Consider the following 23,673-nt stretch of genomic DNA (forward strand, 5'->3'; position numbering starts at 1 on the left):
CTTTTTTGCCCTTCTTTATTCTTTTATTTGTATTAAGGTACATTACAACAGTTAAATTATTTGCCATAAATTTATATTTAATGAACTTAAAAAATATATACACCTGTATAAACACCATCCCCTCAAAATATAGAATATTTTCATAACCTGAAAAGTACCCTTGTGATATTGTCATTCAGTTAGCACCACAAATAGGTAACAATTTCCAGAATTATATCACCATAGATAATCCCTGTTCTTGAAATTCATAAAAATGAAATCATGGAGTATATACTTTTGTAGCTTGAAATTTTACCTAAAATATTGTTTGAATACTCAACAAGGTTCTAGCCAATAGGATCCAACAGTACATTAAAAGGATTATTCACCATGACCAGGTGGGATTTATTCCTGAGATGCAACGGTGGTTCAACATTTGCAAATTAATCAACGTGATGCAGCACATCAATAAAAGTAAAAAACAAGAACCATATGATCATCTCAATCAATGCAGAGAAAGCATTTGACAAAATATAGCATCCTTTCCTGATTGAAATTCTTCAAGGTACAGGGATAGAGGGAACATACCTCAATATCATAAAAGCCACCTATGATAAGTCTGGCCAGGGGTTTATCAATCTTGTTAATTCTTTCAGAGAACCAGCTCCTAGTTTCGTTGATCTGTTCTATTGTTCTTTTGGTTTCTATCTCATTGATTTCTGCTCTGATCTTTATTATTTTTCTACTCCTGCTGGGTTTAGGCTTTATTTGCTGTTCTTTCCCCAGCTCCTTTAGGTGTAGGGTTAGGTTGTGTATTTGACACCTTTCTTGTTTCTTGAGAAAGGCTTGTATTGCTATATACTTTCCTCTTAGGACTGCCTTTGCTGCATCCCAAAGACATTGGGGAGGGTAATTGCTATGGTGAGCACTGTGAATTGTGTAAGACTGTTGAATCACAGACCTGTACCTCTGAAACAAATCATACATTATATGTTAAAAAAAAAAAAAAAAGAAGAAGAAGAAGATAGCAGGAGGGGAAGGATGAAGGGGGGGAAATCAGAGGGGGAGACGAACCATGAGAGACTAAGGACTCTGAGAAACAAACTGAGGGTTCTAGAGGGGAGGGGGTGGGGGGATGGGTTAGCCTGGTGATGGATATTAAAGAGGGCATGCTCTGCATGGAGCACTGGGTGTTATATGCAAACAATGAATCATGGAACACTACATCAAAACCTAATGATGTAATGTATGGTGATTAACATAACATAAAAAAAACACCCACCTATGAAAAGCCCACAAAAAAATATCATTCTTAATGGGGAAAAACTAAGAGCTTTTCCCTTAAGGTCTGGAACATGACAAGGATGCCCACTCTCACCATTATTATTCAACATAGTACTAGAAATCCTAGCCTCAGCAATCAGACAACAAAAAGAATTAAAAACATCCAAATTGGCAAAGAAGTCAAACTCTCTCTCTTCACAGATGATGTGATATTTTATGTGGAAAACCCAAAAGACTCCATCCTCAAGTTAATAGAACTCATACAGCAATTCAGTAATGTGGCAGGATACAAAATCAATGCACAGAAATCAGTTGCATTTCTATACACTGACAATGTAATTGAATAAAGACAAATTAAGGAATCAATTCCATTGACAACAGCTCCAAAAACCATAAGATACCTAGGAATAAACCTAACCAAAGAGGTAAAGGATCTATACTCTAGAAACTACAGAACACTTATGAAAGAAATTGAGGAAGACACAAAGAGATGGAAAAACATTCCATGCTCATGGATTGGAAGAATAAGCATTGTGAAAATGTCTATGCTGCCCAGAGCAATTTACACTTTCAATGCAATCTCCATCAAAATACCATCCACTTTTTTCAAAGAAATGGAACAAATAATCCTAAAATTTGTATGGAACCAGAAAAGACCCCACATAGCCAGAGGAATGTTGAAAAAGAAAAGCAAAGCCGGCGGCATCACAATTCCGGACTTCAAGCTCTATTAGAAAGCTGTCATCATCAACACAGCATGGTACTGGCACAAAAACAGACACATAGATCAATGGAACAGAATAGAGAGCCCAGAAATGGACCCTCAACTCTATGGTCAACTCATCTTTGACAAAGCAGGAAAGAATATCCAATGGAACAAAGACAGTCTCTTCAACAAATGGTGATGGGAAAATTGGATAGCCACATGCAGAAGAATGAAACTGGACCATTTCCTTACACCACACACAAAAATAGACTCCAAATGGTTGAAAGACCTCAATGTGAGACAGGAGTCCATCAAAATCCTAAAGGAGAACACAGGCAGCAACCTCTTTGACCTCAGCCGAAGCAACTTCTTCCTAGAAACATCGCCAAAGGCAAGGGAAGCAAGGGCAAAAATGAACTATTGGGACTTCATCAAGATAAAAAGCTTTTGCAAAGCAAAGGAAACAGTCAACAAAACCAAAAGACAACCGAAAGAATGGGAGAAGATATTTGCAAATGACATATCAGATAAAGGGCTAGTATCCAAAATCTGTAAAGAACTCATCAAACTCAACACCCAAAGAACAAAGAATCCAATCAAGAAATGGGCAGATGACATGAACAGACATTTTTCCAAAGAAGACTTCCAAATGGCCAACAGACACATGAAAACATGCTCAACATCACTCGGTATCAGGGAAATCCAAATCAAAACCTCAATGAGATACCACCTCACACCAGTCAGAGTGGCTAAAATTAACAAGTCAGGAAACGACAGATGTTGGCGGGGATGCGGAGAAAGGGGAACCCTCCTACACTGTTGGTGGGAATGCAAGCTGGTGCAGCCACTCTGGAAAACTGTATGGAGGTTCCTGAAAAAGTTGAAAATAGAGCTACCATATGATCCAGCAATTGCACTACTGGGTATTTGTCAAAGTCTAGTGCGTTGGGGTCCCTGGGTAAGGGTCTACGAAATCACCAGGACACAGGGGATGCAGAGCAAAGGCAGCACTTGCAACTGCATACTGCTGTTTATTACTCACATAGCTATATACTCGCAGTGATCAGATAAACATAACAATGTATACTTAAAGTATCAAGCCAACATCCGTGAAGTGAAATATACACGAAATTCAATAAGAACAAAATACATCCTGTTTATGCTTGCAGAATAAAGAATTCTCTTAGCCATCCTTCCTTTGGAGACAACATGTTCTTTGTCTTTAGAAAGAACACTTCTGATTAGAAAGACACACTTTAAGCGAGGCAAGAGCCACTTCCTGCTGATCCAGGCATTTAGGACTTGCAACATGAGATAAGGGGAAGAGAACATTTTCTCCTCCTGGCCCAGGCCTGCCTGGCCGTCCTTAACCTCAGTGCAGTCCTCAAATGATCTGGGCCTGCAAGGGGCCTACAAGCCTACACCATCTCAGGTATTTACCCCAAAGATACAAAAGTAGGGGTGCGAAGGGGTACGTGCACCCCGATGTTTATAGCAGCAATGTCCACAATAGCCAAACTGTGGAAAGAGCCAAGATGTCCATCGACAGATGAATGGAAAAAGAACTAGTGGTATATATATACAATGGAATATTATGCAGCCATCAAAAGGAATGAGATCTTGCCATTTGTAACGACGTGGATGGAACTGGAGGGTATTATGTTGAGTGAAATAAGTCAAACAGAGAAAGACATGTATCATATGATCTCACTGATATGAGGAATTCTTAATCGCAGGAAACAAACTGAGTGTTGTTGGAGTGGGGGGTGGGGCAGGAGGGATGGGGTGACTGGGTGATAGACACTGGGGAGGGTATGTGCTCTGGTAAGTGCTGTGAATTGTGCAAGACTGTTGAATCTCAGATCTGTACCTCTGAAACAAATAATGCAATATATGTTAAGAAAAAAAAAAAAGAAGAAGAAGAAGGTAGCGGGAGGGGAAGAATGAAGCGGGGGAAATAGGAGGGGTAGACGAACCATGAGAGACGATGGACTCTGAAAAACAAACAGGGTTCTAGAGGGGAGGGGGTTGGGAGGATGGGTTAGCCTGGTGGTGGGTATTGAGGAGGGCACATTCTGCATGGAGCACTGGGTTTTATGCACAAACAATGAATCATGGAACACTTCATCTAAAACTAATGATGTAATATATGGGGATTAACATAAGAATAAAAAAAAACAAAAAAAATCTAATAAACTTAGATTTAACCTTGAAAAAAAAAAAAGAAAAACACTTTTAGCTTTTATAGTTTTCCATTTTATGCAATGTAATGATATAGTAGCAGATTAAAAATTATTCAGTACAAAAAAAAAAAAATTGTATGGAACCAGAAAAGACCCCAAATTGCCAGGGGATTGTTGAAAAAGAAAACAAAAGCTGGGGGCACCACAAAGCCTGACTTCAAGCTATATTACAAAGCCATAGTCATCAAGACAGTATGATATTGGCACAAAAACAGACACATAGATCAATGGAACAGAATAGAGAACCCAGAAATGGACCCTCAACTCTATGGCCAACTAATCTTTGACAAAGCAGGAAAGACCATCCAATGGAAAAAAAAAAATAGTCTCTTCAAGAAATGATGCCTGGAAAACGGGACAGCCACATGCAGAAGAATGAAACTCGACCATTCTCTTTTACTACACACAAAGATAAACTCAAAACAGATGAAAGACCTCAATGTGAGACAGGAATCCATCAAAATCCTAGAGGAGAACATAGGCAGTAACCTCTTTGACATTGGACACAGCAACTTCTTTCAAGACACGTTTCTAAAGTCAAAGGAAACAAAAGCAAAAATGAACTATTGGGACTTCATCAAGATAAAAAGCTTTTACACAGCAAAGGAAACAGTCAACAAAACTAAGAGGCAACCCACGGAATCGGAGAAGATATTTGCAAATGATATTTCAGATAAAGGGCTGATATCCAAAATCTATAAAGAACTTATCAAACTGAATGCCCAAAAAACAAATAATCCAGTCAAGAAATGGGCAGAAGACATGAACAGACACTTCTCCAAAGAAGACATACAGACACATGAAAAAATGTTCAAAATCACTAGCCATCAGGGAAATACAAATCAAAACCACAATGAGATACCACTTTATACCAGCTAGAATGGCAAAAAATAACAAGAGAGGAAACAGCAAGTGTTGGCAAGGTTGTGGAGAAGGGGGAACCCTCTGGCATTGTTGGTAAGAATGCAAGCTGGTACAGAAACTCTGAGAAACAGTAGGGAGGTTCCTCAAGACGTTAAAAATAGAGCTACCCTATGATCCAGGGATTGCACTACTAGGTATTTACCCCAAAGATATAGATGTAGTAAAAAGAAGGGGAAAATGCACCCCAATGTTCATAGCAGCAATGTCTATAATAGCCAAACTGTGGAAGGAACTAAGATGCCCTTCAACAGGCAAATGGATAAAGAAGATGTGGTACATATGTATATACAATGGAATATTACTCAGCCATCAGAAAGGATGAATACCCACCATTTCCATTGGCATGGATACAACTGGAGGGGATTACGTTAACTGAAATAAGTCAAGCAGAGAAAGATAATTACCATATGGTTTCACTCATATGTGGAACATAAGGAATAGAGCAGAGGACCACAGGGGAATGGAGGGAAAACTGGGAAGAAATCAGAGAGGGAGACAAACCATGAGAGACTCTGGACACTGGGAAACAAACCGAGGGTTACAGAAGAGAGGTGTGTGGGGAGATGGGATGACTGGGTGATGGGTATTAAGGAGGGCACCTGTTGTGATAAACACAGGGTGTTATATGCAACTAATGAATCGTTGAACCCTACAACAAAAACATATGATGAACTATATTTTGGCTAACTGAACATAATGAAAAAAAAATCCCATAAAAAATAAAAAAATAAGGGCGCCTGGGTGGCTCAGTTGGTTAAGCGACTGCCTTCGGCTCAGGTTATGATCCTGGAGTCCTGGGATCGAATCCCACATCGGGCTCCCTGCTCAGCAGGGAGTCTGCCTCTCTCTCTGACCCTCCCCCTCTCATGCTCTCTATCTCATTCTCTCTCTCAAATAAATAAATAAATAAATAAATAAATAAAATAAAAAAATAAAATATTGTTTGAGGTTTGTTCATTCTACTGAATATATCAGAAGTATTTTTATTTGTTAAAAAAAATCACAATTTGTTAATCCCCTATTGGCTGAATTTGTCAAACACTTTTTCTGCATTTATTAAGATTAGCATATACATTTTTCTCCTTTTTATTTATTATTAAAGATTTTATTTATTTATTTGAGAGAGAGAGTGTGCATGAGTGGGGGAGAAGGGGTAGAGGGAGAAGAAGACTCCCCACTGAGCAGGAAACCTGACAAAGGGCTTGATCCCAGGACCTTGAGATCACAACTCCAGCTGAAGGGGTCTGAGTCACAACCGACTGAGCCACCAAGGTGCTCCTCCTTTATTTTGTTAATATAATTATTTAGTTTGATTAACTTTGAAGTAGAAAACCCATCTAGCATTCTTTCCCACTGGGTCATCTTATCTATATCTATCTATATCTATATATCTATTTTTACATATTACTATGTTTGCTTTGCTAATTTTCTGTCAAAGAATTCTGTGCCCATATTTAGGAAGGCCATTGTTCTGTATGTATTCTTTTTATTTTATAATGCCATGGTCAGATTTTGGTTTCAGGGTTGTGCCGGCCTTATCAAGTGAGTTGAGCAAGGAGATACACTAGCCCATATTAGGGAGTCACATCTTTTTGGCCAAACCCAGAAGAGTGGAGCTTTCCATTACAGTGTGTGGAGGGTGAGGAATGGAATAAAGGAGGAAGTCCTTTCTCAAGTAGCATAGACTTTGACACTTGTAGCACAGATTTAGTAGATTTCCTTGGATAAATTTTTATTAATGTGTTGTATGCTCTAAGGGCAATTTTCAGAGACTTAGATTTTTTTTTTTTAATAATTTTCACCAATTATGGTTGTTTCACTAGGGAAAGGGTCCAAAGAGCTCATCACACTACTGTTTTCAGATTTGCTCCTTGGGTGCTCTTTTTACTAAAGACAAAACAATCTTATTTTGATCTCTTCCAAAGATTCTAAAAATGACCTAATGTTAAATTTATTTTTACATTCTTGAAATATAGGACTTTTCAAAATGTCAAAATCTTAAAATCAATAGCATTATAGTTTTAAGGAGATTACATTTTATTCTTCATGCTAGTTTGTTGTAATATTAAAATTGACCATATTTAGTTGTGTATATAATATTCTAGTACCTATAGCTCTCTGACCATCCTCGGAACTCCAAAGAAAGATTAAGAAATATTTTTTAGCTTCCTATATGAAAATTATCTCTCAGTCCTGTTTACTATCTAAGACATAACTTGCAAAACTCTCTTTAGACTTTTATACCTCCTAAGCCACTATTGCTGAAGATATCACAACAGATGGCTCTTTTGTTCACTGCCACTGTCTTTTAGCCGGGAGAGAAATTTCAAAAGGCCTCCAGTTCATTCTTGGACTGTGATTAGGCCTGCACCATCTGAAATGAAGTATCAGAAATGCAATAGAGAAAATTTGTTTCAGTGAAATTTGAACACGTATTTTACATCAATCCAACAATACAAAACAAAACAAAAAGCTAATTAAATAATGCATAACGGTGGCATATATATGATTTGCTTCCTCAAAAATTGCAATGAACTGGCAATGCTTGAGAGCAAAAAGATATATGGTGTGCCTGGATTAAAGATAACATATGTTGTTTTGAAAAATGATCTTGCCACATACTTGCTTTTTGACCTGCTATAAACTATACAGACTCTCTGTGAGTCTTGGATTCCTTATATGTTAAAGATTATGACGATGATATCTTTATGGTATTGCTGTGAACATTAGATATAGATAATGTTTCACACAATGTGTAAGCTTCAGGAAATACATTTATTTTCCTACATATGATACAATAGTTTCTACTATAATATCCTTCTATCTCCTTCAGCAGAAGGTAATATAATATGGCCAAAAAGTTAAGAAAATGGCTCTACCCAGTTTGCTTACATTGAATTATATGGTGTTGGCATATATTTAGCCTTCCTGCATAGGATTGTTGTGAAACATAGTTCAAATAGTGTATGTGAAGTGTTAAGAATACTCTAAAGTATTTAGTGAGTATTCAATAAATATTAGCCATCATTATTATATTCTCAAAAATCATATATGATAAATAGGAAAAAAGAGTTCATTCAGAGAAATTAAGGTATTTGTTTGAAGTCCTTCAAATATTAAATGGCAAATAACAATTAGAGAAATGGAGATGGGATTGCAGGTCTTCTATTGAAAGACAAGGAGATGAGATTTTAATGAATGTACTTATTGTATTCACAGTTTGGAAAAACAAGAGTGGCTTTAGTACAAAGAGAGCAGAAAGAGCAGATAAAAGAAGTGGAGCATCCAGAACTGTTTGAAATTACACTACACCTAATTTTCTATAGACGTATTAGCCTTTTTCTCAGGTATCATCACATTATTCAAGATTTCAAGATTTTTGTTGGTGTTGTTTTTTCTATTTTCTTTAGAATACTAAGCTCAATGAATAGAAATCAAATATAAACCAAATAAGGTTTGACAATCAACAAATAGGATCACACTAGCAAAATAATTTCATAAATGTAGGTCATGATTGAGGAGAAAAAGCAAATTAACTTGAAATATGTAAATCATTGTGACCCATTTTTAGCTTGAATTATTTGTGGTTTGACACAGATTTTCACTTGTTTGGTTATAAAAGTGGCCGTATTAATCCATTTTTATTTGAATCTTTAATATCTAAGATTGACATGTCCCTCCATTAATTTATCCTAGAGTGAAGTCTTATAGACAGCCAAAAATGTGGTAAGGTGTTAACATTGAAATAGCAGGGAAATTCTCACCTGTTAAATGAGAGGACAAAATGATTTATTTAGGATTTCAGGAGGATCCTTCCTGCTTAAGTAAATATAATTTACCACATAGCACAGACACTGTGTATGATATAAAGCATCATACTTAATCTCAAAATGTACATTTTCAAAGAAAAATTTGTTTTTTACAAGATAGATTAATTCACATAAAATTAATATTCACTAATTTTGTATTGATTATAAAGGACATTTAACTTGTCTTTAATAATCAACACAACTGAAAAGCAAAATTTTAAATCTAATAATTTACATCCACATTAGTCGTTACTGTGAGTGCAAAAATGTGTCATTATTTTATATTACTTTAGCCTTAGTCATGACCCAGACTTTATTGACTTAATAAGGAATTTATCCAAGAAGATATTATACGATAAGCATATTCTGGGCTCAAAGTAAAGAAGAATGGGGACTGTTTTGCTCTTAGTATCTGGGTACATGAGTCAAAATGTAGGTGTGAACCCATTTTAGCCCGAAAGGGGGTCAGAAATAGGTAACATGTTAAAGCCTTTTAACCATGTAAAAGCAAATTGCAAGGTCCAGGTAGTGAACAAATATTTAGTAATTAAATAATGCCAATTTTGAAAGTATGTAAACCTTCTCAGTAGCATAACATATATGAAAATTCATGTCACATAATTTTTTGAACATTCATTTATTTAATTAATGAAACGATTGCTAGTCTAGATGGAGTGTGTGCACATGTATGTTTTATAAAATATTTTAAACAACAGATATTTTAGCAATCCAGTTCCCCCCTTTTTTTTTTTTTTAAGATTTTTCAAATAATCTCTATACCCAATATGGGGCTCAAACTCATAACCCTGAGGTCAAGAGTCACATGCTCCACCCACTGAGCCAGCCAGGTGCTCAACTCCAGTAATCTAGTTGCTCTAAAAAATTTGATAGCAAGAGTATATCCTATTATTTTACCCACATGAAGAATTTTGAATTGCTATTTCACTCATTTCATAAATATGGATATGTCATACTAAGCATGGTATATGGCATACACACACACACACACACACACACAGTATCTTATTGCAAATAAATGTGTTCACCAGTTCAGTGTTTGTGATGGTTAGCTTTACTTTCATCATCAAATAGCAAGAAAAAGTATTTAATTTCTGGGCAAAGAAAGAAAACTCAGCCTTCACTGGAGCAAGATTGGAAGGAAATTCAGGGTGGAAGTAAACTGAGTCATGGATTGGCAGATAACTAAGGGAATACCACTGCTATGAATTGACAGGAAGTAAAGGAGAGTAGAAAAGGTAGAAAAGAGGGAGGGAAATGAAAAAAGGAGATATGAGAGCGGAAGAGAAGGGAGGAGGTGTCCAAGTTTAATTACATCTGTAATGCTTTAGTATGTGCACAATAGTCAGATTGGAAAGATTAAAAAAAAAAGTAGCTTTGTGGAAGTGGTAATATTTATCATGTATAATAAAAGGTGAGGTTTTGTAAAATTGGGGATTCTGATTCTGTAGCTTGGGTGGGCCTGGAATTCTGTATTTCTAAGTCTCCCAGGCAATGCTGGTGTTGCTGTTCTGCAGACCACACTTTGAGTAGTGAGGTAATAAATGATGGAGGTGATGCTGATGTCTGTTCCAGGCAGAGTGAAGAGTACACCTTATATCACAGAAGAAAGTGTTGCCAGGTGAACTGGGGAATCCCTAGGCCCTGAGGCCTCAACCCAGCCAAACCTGAAGGAGTAGCTGAAGGTTCTTGGTTTTGTCACAAGAAGGGATTCAAGGTCAGACATATAGCACAGTAGGTGAGTAACACAAGCAGGAAAGTTTCTTAAAGTGAAAAGTACAATCTCAAGATACGAAAGCTACAGAGAGAGAGGTGTGTCCTGGGAATTGTGTTTCTATCTTTTATTGATAGTTGTTAATTAGGGGATGGGGCATTTATTACTTGGGGCCGAAAGCAGGGCTTCTCACTTTTTCTTCCTGATTTGGTCAGAGGTTTCTTGTCATGGCATCCTCCACCTTGGGCTGTCTGGCTTGATCCAGCTTCCTGTGGAGTGCTGTGAGGACAGGCTTCTGACCTTCCCAATAGCTGGCCAAACTTCTCAATGCTGACCTTCAGGCATCCTGTTAAAACCTAACTAACTGCCTACTCTAACTCTGGGCCCTTAAAATCTTTTAAGGGTAAATCGAAGATGGCCCATCTTCTGTAACTACTTCATGCTGGTGTGGGATGTTGATCCTGCCTGAGTGCTCCAGAAGTCCTTGCTCTCTAAGTTTTAGGGAAGCTGGATGGACAATGGGGAGTAGAAGGAACCCATGGCTTGGTCTAGTGGGTGTTATATTCTTTTGTTTCAGAGTTACTATGGACCACTATCTGGAGATTTATCTGTCTGAAGGGAGAGGAAATAAATTTTTTTTGGTAACTTTAGGACACAAGGTCCAAACATCAGAGTAAGGTGAATGGTTATTAAGGGTCCAAAAAGAAGATATAACCATGAAAGGTTGGGAAACCAGGAGAAAAAGGAGTCCCATCAGGAAGAGGAGATAGGGTGGGTTTATGGGGAACTGTGGTCCAGTTAGTTATTGCTCCAATGACCTGGAAGCTTTCTTTAACCTCTCCAGATGAATTGATCCATATGCAGCTTGATGTGTTAGTCATTGTACAGACTCCTCACATTTTGTAAGAATGTAGTCAAGGGCCTCTTGTAGCCAAGTGTCTTGCTGCCTGATTTTATTTAGATATATTCTTACTTCCCAGGAGGAGTTAATACAGGTGTAGCAGGTGGTGTTAGTTGTCATATAGACTCTATTTTATTTAGCAAGCAATCAGGTAATTAATAAAAGGAACTTCTATGGAAACAAAATAAAAACATAGGTTAATGGAGCATATTATAAACCGCCTGTCTGAGTCCCAAGTACTGTCAGTGAGATTTCTTTTTTTTTTTAAAGATTTATTTATTTATTTATTCATGAGAGACAGAGAGAGAGAGAGAGACAGAGGCAGAGGGAGAAGCAGGCTCCCCACGGAGCAGGGAGCCCGATGTGGGACTTGATCCCAGGACCCTGGGATCATGACCTGAGCCAAAGGCAGACGCTTAACCAACTGAGCCACCCAGGCATCCCATGTCAGTGAGATTTCTAAATGATGGGCTCAAGGTATCCTCAGATGGCATGGGAGCAGGCAGCTGCAATCAGTGGGTTTTTCTGATTTGCAATTCAAATGTCTGGTGATTCTTTTGAGTGACTCATAAAGCAACAGGCACAAAGATTGTCTATACACGAGGCAATTTGTGGCAATTTCTCTGAAGTTGACCTCAATTTGTCCAGTTTCAGTCTGCAGGGCTTCAGGGAAAAAGGCAGTTCAGTTTTTAATGACTTTAAGTCAAGAGGATGTGAGAAGATTGAATCCTTTGGTTTGGAGAGTTATAGCCAGATATTTGAGGAAACCAGAGGAATTTAGGATCTACTCTCATTTATAATAAATAATATTAAAATCTAATATCTATAAAGATATGTTTTTGAAACATTTTCTCTCTCTGAAATCACCCTCATTTCCAATAAAGATAGCCAAATTAAGACTAACTCCCTTTTAAACAAGTCCAGTTTTAACACACTTGGCTTAATTATTTACATAAGCTCAGCAAGAATTGTTATTGGCCATATAATTTTTTTTAATTTTTTTTAAGATTTTATTTACTTATTTATTTGACACAGAGAGAGACAGAGAGAGAGGGAACACAGCAGGGGGAGCGTGAGAGGGAGAAGCAGGCTTCCTACCTAGCAGAGAGCCTGATGTGGGGCTCTCCTAGGATCATGACCTGAGCAGAAGGCAGATGCTTAATGACTGAGTCACCCAGGTGCCCTGGCCATATAAGTTTTTAAAAATCTGCTTTGCTGGAACTCTTCATAAGGAATCTCTAGATTGAACTTTTAATAGCTTCTTGAGGCTGGAGCCAAGCCAAATACTTGCTGTCAGACTTGCCTGCAATACCTATAAATTTGGGTGAATTCCTCATCTCAAGGTCCTCAAAATATCTTGAGGTTCCTGTACCTGCCAGGAAGTGACAAGTTTACTCACCTGGTAAGGCTGCTGGGAACTCTGTAAGCAAGGTATCAGGTCAACATTTCCAAGGGGCCCCATAAAGTCAACCTTAGTTCCTAAAAGCTGTCTGGTCATATCTGTCTATGCATGTCTCAAATATGACATTCCAGTCAAAGCCTTTGTTATATAACCAATTTCCAATGGTGTCCTGTTATAAGGAGGATAGATTTTCACATATATGCAGATAATTATATTGCCATAAAAGAAAGAATATTCACCAAGAGTCTCTCAATTTCAGAGGGTTCGGGTCAGGAGCAAAGCTAAAATGTTTCAATTTGTACACAAAGGAATATTTTATTATATTTCTGTAAGTAATTGATATCTTAAGAGAGAACTTTCTCAGTCTGGAAGAAAAATATTAGAGCACCAACAGTGTTTCAAACAAGAGTCATAAAAAACTATAATCATCTTCCTCAGTTCATTAACCCCATGTTATTAATTCCTATTCTGTGTGAATCCAGCTTTTCCATTAGTTCCAGAAATTCTTACCCAGTTTAGTTGTAGGATCTTAGAGATATCAGAAACCTGTATTTGTTAGAAAGATCTTTTCATGAATTTCCTTGAAGATGAAACACGTTTTGCAAAAGGATAAGGACAATAACTATACATGACAAAAAAAACAACTCAGAAATGGACATTGTTGAAGATCTGATGAGAGTTCATTGTAATACAATTGACCCGAAAACCTATTTATTTCTGACACATAAGATTTTGATAATTAGGGTGCCTGGGTGGCTCAGTTGGTTAAGATTTTGATAATTAGAATGTCTAGTGACGACCATGAGGTCACCTGGTATAAAATTCCTAAAACTTTAGGAATTTCATATAATTTTAGAACAGTTACAGCATTTATCTTTACAATACAGCCTAAGAAGTTCACCACATTTGTTTAACAGTGCTTCCCAAGTAAACTAACATACCAAGTGAACAAGCCTAATTAGTCAAAAAGTTTTAAAACACATTCCTAAACAGGATTACAGATCATTAAAAAATTTAATATTTATATTTAACCAAGGTGTCAATAAAGGATCCTACAGAAGGTTATACAGTTGTTAGCAAAACTTAGCTTCTTTAGTATTGAAAAGTTTCAGGTTTCTTAAGTAATTAAAGACTTGATAAAGACAAAACATAGAAAATTTGGTTTTCTGGGTAAAGAAGAAAAAAAATTTGTTTACAATTTCTTACCAAGAGCAGGTGAACAATCTAAGAAAACTTTATACTTTTTTAAAAGAATTTATTTATTTATTTGAGAGAGAGAAACAGAGATAGTGAGAAAGAGAGAGAGAAAGAATGAAAGAAAGCTCTCTGGGAGGAGAGCCCGACATGGAGCTGGATCCCAGAACCCTGGGATCATGACCTGAGCCAAAGGCAGACACTTAACCAACTGAGCCACCCAGGCTCCCTGAAAACCTTGTCTTTTTAATACAGAAAAAAGCTGAACCTCAATCTTATACCAGTGTAATTTTAAAATCCATTCATTTCAATCTTAGTCAGTTCTGATCATACACTAAATTCTTTTCCAAAGTTTTCTCCTTATTAACCTTCTACAACTTTCTTTTTTATTTAGATTTTGCCTGAAGCCTTTACTCTCTAAATAACCAGTCTTGTTTTAGGGTAAAATCATGTGTTTTTTTCTCAATATATTTCCATTCCTTATACTTTATTTATTTATTTATTTATTTATTTAGGATAAATCCTATTATAATTTTTTATTACTATGTTATGTCAATCACCATACATGATATCATTAGTTTTCTTAGTAACCTTAGCCTCCAGTGAAAATTAAGTAGTAACCAATTGTGAACTGTTTGTTACACCAGAATTTTTTAGAACAAAAGTTTATGAATACATTGCATAATTTCTAAAACCATGATTTTCCATAGTACAAGTTTTAAATAAAGCATAAAGCAAGTTTATCAATAGACTCAATATCCTTAGTTTCTCTGCAATAATGGGCCAAAAGTAGACAAACTGATATTTATTCAGTAATCAATGCTTTAATATTCTATTTTATTTGGAAAAGACTTAGGTATCCAATGAATTCAATCCAATTTATCATTTAACTTACCAAAACTTTAAAGCTTGAGATTACCAAAGATTTTGATTTCAATTTTTTTAATTGAATCTGTTCTTATCAATTACCCATGAAAACTTTATGAGACAGACAAAATTAACCTATTTTTTTATATTTTAAATTAAAGTTAGTTGACATATAGTATATTATTAAGTTCAGGGTAGAGGTTAGTGATTTATCAGTTGCATATAACATCCAGTGCTCATTACATCAAGTGCCCTCCTTAATGCCCATCACCCAATTACCCCATTCCTCTACCTACCTCCTCTGAGTAACCCCCAATTTTTCCCTAGAGTTAAGAGTCTCATATGGTTTCCCTCTCTCTCTGTTTTTATCTTATTTTAATTTTCCTTCCCTTCCTCTATGTTCATCTGTTTTGTTTCTTAAATCCCACATATGAGTGAAATCATATGGTATTTGTCTTTCTCTGACTGACTTATTTCACTGAGTATAATACACTCTAGTTCCATCCATGTGGTTGCAAATGGCAAGATTTCATTCTGTTTGATGGCTGAGTGATATTCCATTGTACATATATACCACATCTTCTTTACCCATTCATCCATCAATGGACATCTGGGCTCTTTCCATATTTTTGCAATTGTGGACATTGCTGCTATAAACATTGGGGTGCATGTGCCCTTCAAATCACTATATTTGTATCCTTTGCATAAACACCTAGTAGTGCAATTGCTGGGTCATAGGGGGGTTCTTTTTCAAGTTTTTGAGGAAACCCCATACTGCTTTCCAGAGTGGCTGCACCAGTTTGCATTCCCAGCAGTGTACGAGGGTTCCCCTTCTCTGCATCCTTGCCAATATCTGTCATTTCTAACTTGTTAATTTTAATCATTCTGACCAGTGTGAGGTGATTTCTCATTGTGGTTTTGATTTGTGTTTCCCTGTTGATGAGTGATGTTGAGCATTTTTTCATGTGTCTATTGGCCATTTGTATGTCTTCTTTGGAGAATTGTCTGTTCATGATGTCTGCCCATTTCTTGACTGGATTTTTTTGTTTTTTGGTGGTATTACTTTTGAGAAGTTCTTTATAGATTTTGGATACTAGCCCTTTATCTGATATGTCATTAGCAAATATCTTCTCCCATTCCATAGGTTGCCTTTTAGTTTTGTTGATTGTTCCCTTTGCCATGCAAAAGCTTTTTATTTTGATGAAGTCCCAATAGTTCATTTTTGCTTTTGTTTTCCTTGCCTCTGGAGACATATCTAGCAAGCAATTGTTGCGATCAAGGTCAAAGGGGTTGCTACTTGTGTTCTCTAAGATTTTGATGGATTCCTTTCTCACACGTTCATCCATTTTGAACTTATTTTTGTGTATAGTGTAAGAAAGTAGTCCAGTTTCATTCTTCTGCATGTCACTGCCCAGTTTTCCCAGCACTGTTTGTTGAAGAGATTGTCTTTTTTCTATTGGGTATTCTTTCCTGCTTTGTCAAAGATTAGTTCACTGTAGAGTTGAGGGTCCATTTCTGGGTTCTCTATTCTGTTCCATTAATCAGTGTGTCTGTTTTTTTTTACCAGTACCATACTATTTCGATGATTACAGCTTTGTAATGCATCTTGAAGTCTGGGATTGTGATGCCTCCTGCTTTTCTTTTCTTTTCTTTTTCAACATCTCTTTGGTTATTTGGGGTCTTCTCTTGTTATGCACAATTTAGAATTGTTTGTTCCAGGTCTGTAAAAAATGCTGGTGTTATTTTGATAGGGATTGCATTAAATGTGTAGATTGCTTTGGGTAGTATAGACATTTTAACAATATTTTTTCTTCCAATCCATGAGCATGGAATGTTTTTCCATTTCTTTGTGTCTTCCTCAATTTCTTTCATAAGTGTCCTATAGTTTTCAGAGTGCAGATCTTTTATCTCTTTGGTTAGGTTTATTCCAAGGTATCTTATGGTTTTTGGTGCTATTTTAAATAGCATTGATTCTGCTGCTTCTTTGTTGGTGTACAGAAATCAACAGACTGCTGTGCACTGATTTTATATCTTGAGACTTTGCTGAATTCCTGTATGAGTACTAGTAATTTTTTGGTGGAGTCTTTCAGGTTTTCCACATAAAGTATCATGTCATCTGCAAAGAGTGAGAGTCTGACTTCTTCTTTGCTGATTCAGATGCCTTTTATTTCTTCTTGTTGTCTGATTGCTAAGGCTAGGACTTCCAGTACTATGTTAAACAACAGTGAAAATTAACCTAAGTCATCTTTTTTGCTGACAAATTGCAGCAGAGGTAACATGAGTTCATTTGACCTTTAGTAAACCTAGGTAGAAAGAAGTTTTATATTTAGTCCTGATAACTCTAAAGACATGTCTGTTTTAATTAAGCCAACAAACTTAAGTTAGCTTAAATACCAAATATGCTGTACCTATGTTCAGTAGAAAGTAACTTAATTGGTTCCCCGTTGTCAATTTTACTTGGGGCTCTTGTGGGGATATCTGAAATGGACAGTTTAAGTCAGTGGGAACACTTGGGCCCCTAATGGTTCAGTTTGAACCTCATAATGAGGCAAGCCATCAGCTTGAGGTGCTTTTATTTCCCCCTCTTTGGTAGTAAGTGTAGGAGTAGCAGGAGTCAATGATGTCAGAGGCAGTGAGGATGGTATAGGAGCTAGTTATGCAATTCATGCCCATGGGGGTGCCCAGACAGGAGGAGGGGGAGGTAGAGGCAGCAAGGCTGGAAGGGGATAAAAAGCCCACAAGGCAGAAAAAGAGGACTCCTGGACCTAAAACTCATCAACTTGGACAGATGAACAGGAACACTTTCTTGTTGTTGTTTGTTGTTGTTATTGTTGTTGTTTTCACCAACAAAAAACGAAAATAGATAGTCCATGTTGGGCTGGAGAAAACAGGGCACATCCCTGAAACAAAATAAGTTTCACAGCTGTTTGGGAATATTCCTTAAAGACCACATCTCAAGGTAGACCAACCAGACAATTGGCTCCAATTATCATAGCCACTAACTGGGGAAACTAATGAGAGAGAAAACCCTAATATAACAATATAACAAGAGTCAGTCATCCAGTCCTCTCAAGATATATTTCAATCTGACACACACACAAAAAGCAAACAGAGGAGTCAAGTGACTCAGGAAAAACAGAGGGATATATGCACAAGATCTTGGCAGCAACCTGTTTACAAAAGAGACAAGGGGGGTGGGCGCATAGAGAACTTGACAGAACACAGGTAAGGTGGAAGTTTAACAGAAGCTGAAGGGCCTGAGGCAAATGAACTGTTGGTGGATTGAGGGGCAGAAAGTGTATAGGCAGATCAGGGTTTTGGTACAGGGCCAGAAAGGCCTGACTATATAGAATTTTGTTCCATTTTACAGAAGAAATCAAGTTGTAATATTGTGTTATAGCTAAGACTACCATTTTTTTTTTCAAACTTCTTCATTCTCTAGTTTATATTGAGGCCAACAGTGTTACAAAAGAAATGGACTTGGGAAGTAAGCATAGGAGTTGTCAGGGTCAAACTGGTTCTAACTTTTCAAGATGCATCTCAAGGGAGTGTCAGGTGGGATTGAGGATCGGTTACTCATTTAAAGGAGAGCTAAACAGTGACAGTTGCCTTGGGGTTCCTGCTGAACCCTAAGAGCATCACCTTAGATAGTCAGGGTCCAAAGGGATATCTCCCTTTAACCATCAAAGTATTGTCCCTGGTTCAGGTGGGCACCTGGATCCTGCAGACATCCTCAGCCTCATGCACCTCCAGAACAGGGAACACCTGCTCATCCTTCCTTTCAATCAACATGAATTTCCTCAGAAAACTCAGGAAAAGGCACTGAGATTTAACTTAATCTGGCAAAGCAGTTTTTGTTTTGTTTTTTAGGCCTTTTAATGGGAGCTGATCCTGGTGTCTCAAGACATACCTTAGAGGAGAATCTTTAGAGACAGAGGTGGAACTTTCCATTGTCTTCAGGGAAAGAGTTGACAGAGAACCTCAATAGAAGCCCAGAGTCCGTTATTCTGAGGACAGTTGATTCTGTGCTATGATATCAATTGGACCTTAATTTGGAACTCTCTCAGTTCTGAGGATGAGTGAACTGTGGGCATCCCCAGCCTGCTGTCCATTTTCCTCATGACCATGGCAGTGGGTGGCATGACCTGGTGTCCCAGGGCATGTACTTCATCTTGGTGCCTGTAGTTGTAGGAGTGTCAGCCTTCCTGAAGATTCCACTGGGAACAATAACAATGGTGTCCCATAAGTAACCCTGAAATCCTAGGGTGGATTCCCCAGAGGAAGACATCATTATGACTCCAAGATCTCTGAATAGCTCATTCCCATTATTCTGATAGGCCTTTCAACAGTTGGTGGCAGATAATGGCTGCCAGGCATGAGGGTCCCTTTTATGGTCTATTTCTTGTCAAACCCATAGAAATCTTTTGATCTCTTTTTGCCACCAGTTCAGGTGAAATTAACCTCTATTTTTTTTTTTTTTTTAATTCTCTGCATCCCTGAATTGCTTTGGTTGAATGCCATTCAGTTAAGTGATGATTAAGGCAAACCCACAGGGAAAAGTCTCATTGGGCAGGGTCCCTTTCTAGGAAGTAAAATGGCTTATAACAAATTGTATGATGACCTGTACAAACACAACAATGTGGGTTACAGGATCTCTGTGATAGGTGGCAGAACATCTTGCAGGTCTCCTTGCACCATCGCCAGCAGAGGAGAATGTGGAATAGCTATGAGAGGAATCTGGAGGGGAGTGGGGGGCGGGGCGGAATCACAGCATCCCATAATCCAAGAGACCTGAAAATATCTGGACACTGAACAGCATAAGGGCAAGCCTCTACCACTCTCAGGATTGCCTTTCAAAGTGAACTCCAATGCATTCGCTCTACCTGGTGTTAGTTTTGAACTGTCCCAGTTGTCAGATGGAGCAGACGGTAATATGCTGGAACATTCCATAGTCCGTCAGAAAAGATGAGAGAAATAAGCATAAGACACTAACACGTAAGAGAAAGACCAGAAATATTTCTCATGAGATAGAGACAGCCTGGGAATATGGGACAGTCATGTAAGGATCAGTGTAATGGATCTAGTGACAACACTTGTATTACTTCGATGAGCAGCTGGAAAGCACTTTTTAACATGTCTCGGTTTCTCTGACTGGAAGTTTAAGACATCTAGGAAGGCTGGGAGCACTTGATGATCAATCCTTATGTGTGTGTCCCCAGGCATGCTAGAAATTAATTACTATGAAAGGGAGTTCCCTACAAGACTGCTAACATCTCGAGGAATAACTCAGACATTTCCCTGAGGTCTTTAGTCACCTAAGAACACCTTTTGGTGGGAAGGACCAAGTGTCACTTTATTCTTTGGACCTGAAAATCGGTCTCTCATAAATGCTGAAAGACTGTCCTGTTCCTAGGTAGATAGGAAAGAGCGAGTAGAACAAGGAGGAACAGTGTTGACTAAGCAACTCTCCAGAACAAGGGAGGTGAGATTTGGAGACTCACAGATGATGAGGGTCACTCAAACTGCTGTTACCTCTTCCTGATCACCAAAAAGATGTTGCCTAGTGAACTGGGAAGTCCCTGGGCCCTGGAGTGTCGACCCAGCCAGAACCTAAGGAGTCACTGAACATTCTTGGTCTTGTCATAAGAAGGAATTCAAAGACAAACAGCATAGTAGATGAATAACAAGAAGGAAAGCTTATTAAAGTGAAAAGTGCACTCTGGAGATACAAGAGCAAGTGAGAGAGCAAGAGATGAGAGAGAGCACATGGCTGGATTTCTTTTATTGATAGTTGTTAACTAGGGTTGGAATATTCATTACTTGGGGAGGGAAGCAGGGTTTCTAGCTTTTTCTTCCTGATTTGGTCAGGGGTTTCTTGTCATGGCATCTGCGATTTGGGGCCTCTCTGGTTTGATCTAGCTTTTTGTGGAATGCTGATCTTCCCTAGCTGGCCATGACTTCCTTGATGTTGACCTCAAGGCAACCTGTTAGAACCTAACTGACTGCCTACTCTAACAAAAACATTTGGTATGGTGAGTAGTTCATTTAATATAGAGAGACTACCAGATAATGGAGTTGGAAAGAAAAGGTTATAATTAGCCTCAGCCTAAGGTTTCTGAACATTATTATTTGGCAAAGGGAAGTTTATGAATGCCTCTATTCATAAGTATGATGCTGTAGGTTTGTAAGGAAATATAGCTTAAATGATAGAACAAATTGAGGTGGAGAGAGGAAGAGGGACAGGAGAAAGTGTTAGGAGGCCACTGCTATTGGCCAGTGAGAAAAACTCCAGGCTGAATTTCAGAATTGAAGAGGGACCCAGATTTGGCACATTTTCTGAATTATAATCATAGAATATAGTGAAATATTAGAAGGGAAAGTTGAGGTAAAACTATATGTCAAGGAAAATGATACCTTATATTTTATTCTGTTTTATTTTTCTTTTCCAAGGAAATACATGGATAACAAAGCCATAGGAAAATAGGTAATATAGAAAAAGTAAAAGTTATGGGGTGGTATGAAAATAATAAGGTTCAGGGGTCTATAGGATATTCATATAGGTATATTGATTAGACACTTAGAGTTTTGGAAGATAAATCCTAGAAATGGGCTACTAATATTGACAATTAGAAAGTGAAGGGTCTACACTGATTGAACATCTACTGCAAGCCAGTAATTTTTTCATAATTATTTTAATTATTAGTCTGTATAACCTAAGAAAAGCAGTTTTGGTAGAATGGTACAAATGATATAGAAATAAATGAATTTGTGTACCTTGTAGGAATGTGTGGACATATGTATATAAATATGAAATGTGGACTTGGGAAAATAATGTCTATGATATTGTCTTTTTAATTGGATGGTAAAGAAAGCATATGCCATTTTTTCTAGAGGGGCCATTCCTGTTTTCTGATTATGTCCTCTGGTGACATATGTCTCCAGAAATTGTGTCCACAAGCTTTGCTCCAAGGCCAAAGGCATCCTGGAGACACTGACAAATAGGTTAGTAAATTACCATATCCAAGATTAAAGCTGGTGATAACTGCAAATCAGAAAGTAATTGATGATGCTACACAGTTTGTCGAAATTCAAATCCCTAGTCAACAGCATGACTCCCTGAAGAAAGGCATCTTCCTACTACCCATTTGTTGTTATGCACTGTACCAAAATTAAGTGACAGAGTTTAGAAAAGACATGATATAATAAAATTCCTTATACCTTTTTGTGCTAAATTATAGAATTATCTCTTACAGTCTAAGAAACCACTTCATTGATCAGTCATTTATACTTATATCTGGGCAATTTTCTCTAATTAGAACATATATAGTTATCAAAATAGACATTTAAATGTTATACATCTTTTATGTATTTGAAGCTTTCAAATGTACTCTTCTCCATGGAAGACTCTGGGGTGGGGAACTATGAAATGATTTTAATTCAAGCCACTTCCTCCCATGACACACCTGTGTGAATTACAGAAAACTTAACCATGATGTTCTAGGCACCACAGTTAGTCTTCAATTTTGAAATTACACTCTTTAAACAGAGTCACAAAACACCCTTTCATTTCAGTGATGTGAAGCAAGTCCCTCTGCTTCAATTAAGAGCAATTGGAGGGAACAGTGATAACAGAAGTCCACCTCCAAGCAGCGTATAACGAGACGATTAAGGGCTCTGGCGGTTAGCCAGACTGCCAGGCTGTTTTTCATGTCTCTTACTTCACTGACAGCACCTTCATGACATTTGTACCTTGACGCCAGAAGTACTAACAGCTGCAGCACCAGTGGTAGAAAGTCAGGAAAGACCTTTTTCAGCTTTAGTTGCTCTCACAGATTGTCAGCACCCCAAGAGAACAAAGTCTGTAAAAACTGACTCTGGCTCGCTATATCCGTTGTGAAGAGTTTTGGTGTGGTGTCTGAAAGCAATTCTGTTCCGTGACATTGGACTTAGGGGAGGTAAGAGTTTTTCAAGATAGAAGACACGTGTGGTAAGCGTGTGATAAATGGCAGTAACAAGGTTGGTCTGGGAGTTCATGGTTTTGTGAAATGAAATATTTCAACAAAATTCTGTGCTCGGTTATTTGCTATAGACAACCCTTTTGACCCCAAACTGAGGAAGCCAAAAAAGACTAAAGGACAAAAATTCTAGTTACCTTGACGTTGGATGGTATTCTTAACTAATAGCGATAGATGCGGCACTCTGACTTCTAGTGGCTGCTACTAATGACAGAGCTTCGGGCTGTCAGGAAATGAAAAAGGTCAGGAGACAAGTGCACATATGTGAAAAAGGAGTTCAAATAATAAATGTTTATTTTTGGAACTGTGCCAGTCTGTCTTGGTGTTTGCAGGGTTATTCTTGGCACATCAGTGTGTCACTAACATTTGGACATGCTCTTGAGAACCAAGGTCCTAAAAGGCAAACACTACTATCAGGGGGCCACTATGCATTGACAGGTCTTTTTCACAAATTAAGTTTCTTTCTATCATGTTAGTGTTGCTACCATTTTGGTCTGAAAAATGTGAATAGTTATTTAGCTAAACCTAATTACCTTTCCATAATTGGAAGAGCATTTAAAAGGAGCTATTATACAACAAGTAACTTACTACAAAACAGTTTCCTATAAATGTATTGA

The 23,673-nt window shown here is 37.6% G+C and overlaps 1 protein-coding gene across 12 annotated transcripts in view; it reads left to right on the forward strand.

The window, feature by feature from the left end:
* CNTN5 (contactin 5) overlaps positions 1-23,673 on the forward strand; it is a 1,392,146-nt gene that overhangs the window by 297,175 nt on the left and 1,071,298 nt on the right. The gene's annotated exons all lie outside the window — the stretch shown is intronic.

The sequence above is a fragment of the Mirounga angustirostris genome, unplaced genomic scaffold (assembly GCF_029215605.1).
Source record: "Mirounga angustirostris isolate CCGP_5_RB_7025 unplaced genomic scaffold, mMirAng1.0.hap1 SCAF_13, whole genome shotgun sequence".
Taxonomy (NCBI): Eukaryota; Metazoa; Chordata; class Mammalia; order Carnivora; family Phocidae; genus Mirounga; species Mirounga angustirostris.